This window comes from Schistosoma haematobium, chromosome 4 (assembly GCF_000699445.3).
Source record: "Schistosoma haematobium chromosome 4, whole genome shotgun sequence".
In the NCBI taxonomy this organism is placed as follows: Eukaryota; Metazoa; Platyhelminthes; class Trematoda; order Strigeidida; family Schistosomatidae; genus Schistosoma; species Schistosoma haematobium.
In genome coordinates this window covers 25,993,282-26,003,034 of record NC_067199.1, presented here as the reverse complement: position 1 = coordinate 26,003,034, position 9,753 = coordinate 25,993,282, and positions in this window count along the sequence as shown.

Sequence of the window (9,753 nt, the reverse complement as noted above, 5' to 3'; positions counted from 1 at the left end):
TACTTCATTTTAAAAAAATAATTTAAAGGTTAATATAACAAGTAATTAGAATGATTAGTAATTGATATCCTGTAAGATTTTGAATATCTCATTTAGTATAGACTTTTTTCGAGATAATATACATATCTATACCCAGATGAATAGTTCACTGAAAGTTGTGTATGCATATTTTCGTAAAATATTTTTTTCCTATGGAAATTACCAAATTATAGTCATAAATGTTTATTTTGAAGAAAGCCAAAACAATAATTAACAAAAAATGAATTCTGTTTTCAAAATCGATTACTTTGTCGACACAAAACTTTAATCAGTCCACAATATTTTGCCATTGTTTTCCATTGTCTCTGATGAATAACTCTCAAATCAGTAGTTTCAAGGTAAATTGTTCGAGAGCGAAAGCAAGTTTTCGGGTCCGATTCGCGCGTACGGGGTCGTGGGTGAACACATGTGAAGAATTACATACTTAGACAAAACGGATCCAAATAATTACAGAATAGTTAAAGTGACCTATATAAAGTCTGATGTGAATAACTTATTGGTAATCATGAATTGTGATTATGAACTGAAGTGTAAGCCAATATGAATAGTTGTCAGTTAAGCATTTTTAATATCATGTCATATTGTGAATTTATCAAAACAAAAAGAAGCTCCCGGTCTATTAATATAGTTTCACCGATGGTAATCATTTACATTTGAAATCAGGTGAATCAAAGTAAAATATTTTTATAAAATCGAATTTGAGGTATTCGGAAATTAATTATCAGTTATTAATTAAGTCATCTACTGTTTATCTGTTTAAATGTTAAAAGACAATTCATAAAAATAGATTTGTTTTTTTGTAAAATAGCTGAGATCATTTGATCTCATAATCTCTCGTTAGAGAGTGACAATTACAGAAATTCAACAGTTATTCAAAATGACATACTTCCAAACCTATTTTATTCATATCAGAGACAATGAAATTTCACAAAACTAATAATCACTTTTTGTCTGAATTCTCTTATATGAATTCTGACTGTAGCTGCTACATTGAAGTAACGGTCAAGTGTGCTAGGCGTAACAACTCAATCGTGATACATTAGCTGAAGAACTTATTGCTTAACGTTAGAACAACGATAAAATCAAGTGTCTAATCTAAGGTCCTAGGCAGAGTGGTACGGCCAAAAGTAGTAGGCTGTTTCCCACGGGTAGCCAGAATCTTTAGCGACATTGGTATATGAAAAGAAAAACCCTAAACATAGCACACCTCACTTTACAATACGAATTTCTGGTACCCTCGATAATGCTTAAAAAAAGTATGAATTAAACACATAAACATCTATTCGCAAGAAACCGTATGTGACCAGTCTCAAGCAGTTACCGCTTGGACCTTGCGGTCACATATAAAGGTTGTTAAGACCTCTACTAATCCAGTTTCCTTTTCAGATACTTCTAGAAGAATTGCCCATCCCCAGTGTAGACAACAAGATGATAAGAAGTATCTATATACCTACGACAACACTAGAGCTCATTTCGTTTAAATGAAACGGATAACTGACTCTAATATTACCAAAAAATAGAAAATTTGTCAGTGTTAAGGCCCATACCTATACCAACCCATATAAAAAATCACTTAGAAAATATTACACAAGGGTGACAGTGTTTATGATTGGATCATGGATTGATTATTGTTAGGCCTAGTATAGGATTCCTCAGCAGTACGCTTGTGTTTGTTCACATGAAACCGAATATGATGTGTGATACATGTATGTATGAGAGATAAGCAAAATTTATGATTCACTTTCATTTTCGATCTTTATGCATTTAGTAAGTATTCTTTCATTCTTTCTGTAAATATCGAATGTTTCATTCATTCATTCACTCACTTATCAATCCATCGAATGATAAACAATATGGATTAGACAAGTCAATCTAAACTTCTTTTAATTGAATTAAATAAAAATAGATAAAAGTAAATTACAATCTTAAATGTAAATCCTACTTATTTGAAATATTTCCTATAGAAAAGCGCGTTTTTTTAAAAAAACAAAAAGCAAAAAAATGTCCATTTTTACATTTTATTTGTTTATATATTTATTTATACTTTTTATTAAATGGCCCACTAACAATTGAAGAAATCAGCATGGCCATCAGACAAATCAAGAGTGGCAAAGCAGCAGGACCAGACAACATTCCAGCAGAGGCACTAAAAGCAGACGTACCGCTAACTGCAAGGATACTCCACATTCTCTTCAATAAGATTTAGGATGAGGAATAAGTACCAAAAGACTGGAAGGAAGGACTTCTGATCAAAATACCGAAGAAAGGCGATCTCAGCAACTGTGATAACTACAGGGGCATCACTCTTCTCTCAATACCGGAAAAAGTCTTCAACAGGGTATTGTTAAACAGGATGAAGGACTGCGTAGACGCCCAACTTCGAGACCAACAGGCAGGATTCCGTAAGGATAGATCGTGTACAGACCAAATCGCAACTCTACGGATCATTGTGGAACAATCAATTGAATGGAATTCATCACTCTACATCAACTTCATTGACTACGAAAAGGCATTTGATAGTGTTGACAGAACAACACTATGGAAACTTCTTTGACACTACGGCGTGCCTCAGAAGATAGTCAATATCATAATGAATTCCTGTGATGGATTAAACTGCAAAATTGTGCATGGAGGATAATTGACAAAGTCGTTCGAAGTGAAGACCGGTGTTAGGCAAGGTTGCTTACTCCAACCCTTTCTCTTTCTCCTGGTGATCGACTGGATCATGAAGACGTCAACATCTGAAGGGAAACGCGGGATACAATGGACATCTAGGATGCAGCTGGACGATCAAGACTTCGCAGATGATCTGACCCTTCTATCACACACACAACAACAAATGCAGGAGAAGACGACCAGTGTAGCAGCAGCCTCAGCAGCAGTAGGTCTCAACATACACAAAGGGAAAAGCAGGATTCTCCGATACAACACAGAATGCACCAATCCAATCACAATTGACGAGGAAGATTCGGAAGATGTAAAAACCTTTACATATCTGGGCAGCATCGTTGATGAACAGGGTGGATCTGATACAGATGTGAAGGCGCGGATCGGCAAAGCAAGAACAGCATATTTACAACTGGGGAACATCTGGAACTCAAAGCAACTGTAAACCAACACCAAGGTCAGAATTTTCAATACAAATGTCAAGACAGTTCTACTGTATGGGGCGGAAACCTGGAGAACTACGAAAGCCATCATCCAGAGGATACGGGTGTTTATTAACAGTTGTCCACGCAAAATACTTCGGATCTGTTAGCCGGACACTATTAACAACAACGTACTGTGGGAAAGAACAAACCAGATCCCAGAGAAGGAAGAAATCAGGAAGAAGTGCTGGAAGTGGATATGACACACATTGAGGAAATCACCCAACTGCGTCACAAGACAAGCCCTGACATGGGATCCTCAAGGCCAAAGGAAAAGAGGAAGACCGAAGAACATATTACGCTGGGAAATGGAGATAGACAAGAGAAAAATGAAAAAAATTGGATGGAATTAGGAAAGAAGGCGGACGACAGAGTGGGTTGGAGAATGCTGGTCGGCGGCCTATGCTCCATTGGGAGTGACAGGCGTAAGTAAGTAAGTAAGTAACTTTTTATTAATACTTAATAGTGAAAACGAAATAATTTTCATAAGAACAAAGCGATAATTACAACTTTAGTGTCAATGGTTATTATTTTTTCCCTATCGACAAAATGTTTTACCCTTCTTATTATTAAGTTCATATATTTCTTTAGTATGTTACACTGGTTTTTCTTTTAAAGAAAATTCTCATATAAATTATTTTAACTGTGAATGTATGTATATACATTCACGTGGGTATCAATGTATGTTTGTGTAGTGAGAGTGGGAAGTGAAAAAGTAAGAAGCCATGCTGCTCAAGCATATAGAGCTGAGATAACAATCTTCAAACATATTATTTGAGGCATTACAAAATAGATCAGTTGTTGTATACATGAGGAAATTAAAAAAAAACTCACTGATTTAACACTAGAAAATCATACACGAGTCAGTAAATATGTGCATGAAGATGCGAATGTACGCTTGTATGCATGTGTGTGTGTGTTCCATGAAGAAAGATAGTCAAGAAAAAAAATAGCAGGATAGAGAGCAAGAGAATTGAATGAGTTTAAATCAAAGACGGTAAATGAAGGTTTTTTGAATTCAACTTGGGTAAAAACTGTTTCTATGTTATTATTAAACATCAGTGTCTGTAATCTAACTAATTGTTTTTTGTTTCAATCTACATAATCAGCATTAATTGCATATAAGTATATGCGTTTGTATGTAAATGTCTATTACCAAAAGATCAAAATTTACAAAGAAAAACAATTAACAGATAATATTTTGTTCTCATTGGAAAAGAAAGTAAGGGAATCATTTTACTTTCAAAGTTGACTGTAAAGTTAAACTTAACACTAAAGTAATAATTAACAACTAGCTTATAGATGACGATTAACAGTAAAAATTCTAAAAATATTATTACTTCATTATTGCCATCGTTATATTGTAAATAAAATCATTAAATGAATATGATTTTATCCAATGACAGATGATACTTTAATTTCAACTATATTATAAGGTCAAACTGTGAAACCAATATGTAAATAAGATCTACAAGCTAAATGTTAGATGGGTTGAAAGGGTTTTTGGGTATTGAGTTCATTTGAAGGTTGTATTTCTCACAGAGAGATCTTAGAAAACCGATAAATACTGAAAAGCTGTTTTGTCGTACAATGGGACCTCTGAGGAGTGCCCATCAATGAATCCACCTACCTAGTGGTTTCAATAGTTAGACATTAGGTACGACATCTGAAATTCGTAGATCCGACCTTAGATAAGTTCGAGGATTCCTATTGTTGATCATATTCATGGTCGTTCTTGATTTTTGCTGATTCCTTAACTATGGTGAGTTGGTGGTGTAAACGATATAACTCAATAACCTCTACAAACTCTTTGCACTAATAAAGGCACTTTGAAATTTTACACAAACCAATAATGTAAATGTAAGAATGTCATGTTATTCAAAATATTGACGACCTTAAAACACACCCGTTTGGTTTTAATAGTCCCTTTACATTAGTGTTATGAAAGAAAAGTTTGATGATTAAACTAGTTATAGATTGCCAAAACAAGAATGTTGATCGATATACGGGACGGAATAATATAATGTAACTGAGTAATGATTTCTCGTGAGGCCTTTGAACAAACTGAGATCACAATTCATTAACCAGGAAATTAGGTTTTTTCTCTTATAAGATAACCTGATTATCTATAAATTATTAATAAAAAATGACATAATTAAAGGTTAATTAAAGTATAAATGACTGAAAGATACAGGTTTCGTACGTCCTTTAAATGCCAATGACATTAAAATCTAACGATTAGGCTTCGTTCTCGTCTCCCCGAAAATGACCAGACCATCCAACTCAGAGAATATAACACTTGCAAAATCTTCATCTCAAGCTATATATATTCTTCATTATCTTAACAGGATCCCTCACGATGCGTACAAGGCTTTAAGAACAATGAAGTAAAATTTAGTAGTTCATTCTTTCAACCAGTCAACTGATTATCACGATTTAAGATGGTAGAGTTAGAAGTAGTCATCAAGATACTCTGGACCTAGGTTTCATGCCATTTGACACTAGTTAGCAAATTGTACCTGTAATTTTAAGGAAACTGACTCTCTCTAGAGGATTTTAAGCCTAGGAACAAGGTTTCTTGCCAACTAAGTTCAACTACCAAATAGCATTTCAACTCAGTGCACTTGATATCAAGTCACTTAGACTGGTAACCATATTGGGACTTGGTCAACAGAAATTGATCAGGATTAAGAATGACTTGACTTATATGGCATTAGTCAATACTCAATAATCAATCAATTGTAAATTATCACGGCTGATATCAAATATTATTAGTGATGTAATATATTGGCGTTGACCTGCATAATTGGAGGAATCATAGAGCTCTACATTGGAGTTTTCATAATTTTGTCCGAAAATTAATCTTTAGTGTCAAGATGATTGTAACGTCTTGCAAAAACTTATTTAATGGTCTCGGGATTTTTAAAGCTTTTATTAGATCATAAATTAACCAGATTAAATATATTTACCTCACTATACAATGTGACCTGAGATGATTTGACCAAAAGAAGTTCTAATGAGAAACATGGACCTGGTGTGTTTAACCATTCTGGGTGTGAGACAAGTACCATTAGTGTCAAAAGATGATAGTTGTGTAATATCGTAAATGGATTGAAGTTCGAAATGTAAGTTGTTATAATATTGTACTTCGTTACATCCTAAATAGTAACTCAATAGGAAACATAATGCGTGAACACTTCACAATCACTCTTCCACAACATTTCCCTTAATTATTCTTGGCCTAGGCTACCAACTATTACGAAAACGTGAAAGATAAATTCAACGTGTTACTGCTATGAATACTATATACTCATTATGGAAAAAGTAAATGTTCTTATTTTCAGTGATTATCAATTACAGTTAAATGGTCAAAACATAAAGCGAAATGTACACTGGACATGTACTTACACCTGTTACCCTTTGTGGAGGAGCACAGGCCCCACACCAGGATTCTCCATCGAACTCTGTTCTGGCCAATTCTTGCCAGTTTTTATTCATTCTTTTGATGTCTACTTCCAATTCCTCACGCAATATATTAAAGTACTCAACTCTTAACCAATATGTTCCTAGTTCGATCTATATTCCATTCCTGTAGATGTTATCAGATTGTATACGATAACAATTAATCTATACTTGTGATTCCATTTTTATTATAAAGTGTATACAATCATTAGATGCTATACAGAGAAACCATTTCACTTAGATTCATTTATCCTTTGTAATTTGCATTGTTTTATATTATTATCAATTTTTAAAATGTTCGTTACCTGAAAATTGTCTTTTCGGAAAAGTATAAACTTAAATTTATTGGTAATATTATTATTATTATTACCTGATGATTTGCACAAAATTGATCATACCTATAAACTGGAGTTCATTCTCCACTAATAAAAAATTAATTACTTGTGAAGTTAATCAAGTTGGGAACGGGGAAGATGGCTACTGATAATATTTAGTAACAATGGTAATAATAATAATAACTCAACAATCTCCACAATCCTATACTGATGATAATAGTAATAGTTACATTCAATCAAAAGTTGGCTAAAGTTGTAGAAATGTTATACAATTCACTCTGATCGACCGATTGATTGTTATCTTACTTATCTGGACGCTAATTATCTAAACCTAACCTGGAAAATGCGCTGTAATTATCCGTTATTAAAACGTATCAAATAAAGATGAAGTAGTTGTGTATTTCCTGTTAGCTTTTGATTATACTCGAAGTGATATCACTCTATAAATAACAATAAATTTCTACTAATTGAATGATTAACCATATAACCGAAAGAATAAGTTTGAAAAATTAAGAATGATGCTGAAGAAACCATATTTGTCTTTACAATCCACATTTAAATTACCACATTATTATAAATATGAATCGTGTCTATCGTTATTTTGCTATTTAGTTTTTAAATGCTTTACTCAAGCCTGTTTGTCACCCCTTGTGGGGTACAAGTTAACTTTGTTATCAGTTACTCCAATTAGCATCCAGTTAATAAAGAACAACTGGAGAAACCTATATATATATATATATATATATATATATATATATATATATATATATATATATATAACCTTTATTTAATGGTAAATTACTCATCAGTAGATGATACCTACATTTATTATCCCTCTAAAACTCAACAGAGTTCTAGTAATTATCATAGATCAAGACACTTCTTTCTAGTTGTTTAGAAAAACACGATTAACACTGAATAACGTACACAAATTCAATTCGTAACATATAGCTAATATTTAGTGCTAATGAAAAAATATCTCATTACCGAGACACTTAATGTATCATTAATAATCAGAAATAGATCATTTGTAAATGAATCATATTTATATTAAAACTAAACCTAACAAGTTACCTGGTGCTGTTTGCTTGTATCTTGTATCTGCAGTCCTAAACAACAGTGGGAAGATACAAGCCAAACAATACCAAGTGAATTTAAATTCACCCCATTGTACAAGCAAGTGGCTATCAGGACTTAGTAGTTGAGTGGATAACGCGATGGTTTTTGAAGAGAATGGTACTGGGTCCGAGTCCCAGAGTGAACATCAACTCTGAAATGCAGGTACATCCAGCTGACCATTTACGAACAGCACGAAACGCACGTCCTGCATTCCACTGCTAACCACCATCCATCTCTACTTATAAACTTAACAAGCTTACAATACCAAATATTTCATTTGTGTTAGATTGCTGAATTTATTCTGTTGGTATTTCTAATTTTAATTCTCCTATCTATCAATATTCAGCCGATATACAATATTTAGAAAACTAATGATCTTTCAATCATAATGAGAATGTATATTAATTAAATATTGAAATAATTCTTTATGTCAGTAGTTGAAATCATCAGTCAATTGAAGCTAGACCACCATAGAAAACCTAGAAGCACTGGATGACCGCTTCGACCCAGTATGGGACTCCTCAGTAATGCGCATCCACGATCCCGCCCCCCATGAGATTCGAACCCAGGACCTATCGGTCTCGCGCGCGAGAGCTTAACCATTAAATCACTGAGCTGGCATCCAACGGTGTTAATGCCTCACTTCAACCAGTCCACGAAGTTGCTCCACGGTGCCCTATTGTCTTCAATGAGCTGATATCTCATAACAGACCTGGTTGAACTCTACTGGTCACGGCTTCAACTATTGAAATTTCTAAAATCTCCACAAAACCCCTTCTGATAATTATTTATGTATTATTATTAATTACACAGTTGTTAAGCAATCATATTTACAAATACTAAGTTCTCGTTTAAGTAGATTAAATAAACATTGATAATTTTAAGGTTTAGACATGTGTATTACTAAATTATAACTCCAGTTAAATAGTATAAAATACGAATTGCATCTTGAGGTAATTGGTATTATTTAATTTAATTCTTAAAATACATTTTGTTATAGCTGAATATCCATCATCATATTATCTAGTATCATTCTACGAGGTGATTTCAGACAATTGTTTATATACCCTGAACTTAGATATCTATATAGACGGTATTCTTCAACTAGACAATTACCACTAACCATTGAATATTCAAACATTGTATATACTATATCCAACCATTTAGATTGGTGACTACTTTTTAATTTGATTGGTAATATTCGATCGATGCTAAAGATAAGGCATATATAATTTCAATTATTTATTGTAGTTATCATTTTGTAAATAATGTATGTACATCTTGTTGAAATTTGTTCATGAAATTGCCTTAAATATATTTACATTATTTAAGGTATCTTTTATTGTCAGCCCGTGGGAAAATCCAACAACTAAATATAATCAGAATGGGTGACTGTGGAGATTGTAGTAATTGTAATAGTTGAATTCATGAGTCGGTCTAAGCTAGATCACTACTGAAATCCTGGAAGCAATGAACGGTCATTTTGTCCTAGTGTGGGACTCATCAGCAGAGCACATCCACAACCCCTCACTTGGGACCCGAACCCAGGACCTTCGGCCTCGCATGCGAATGCTTAATCTCTATAACACTGAGCTAGCATCCAACGGTGTTAATGTCTAACTTCAATCGATCCATGAACTTGCGCTCAT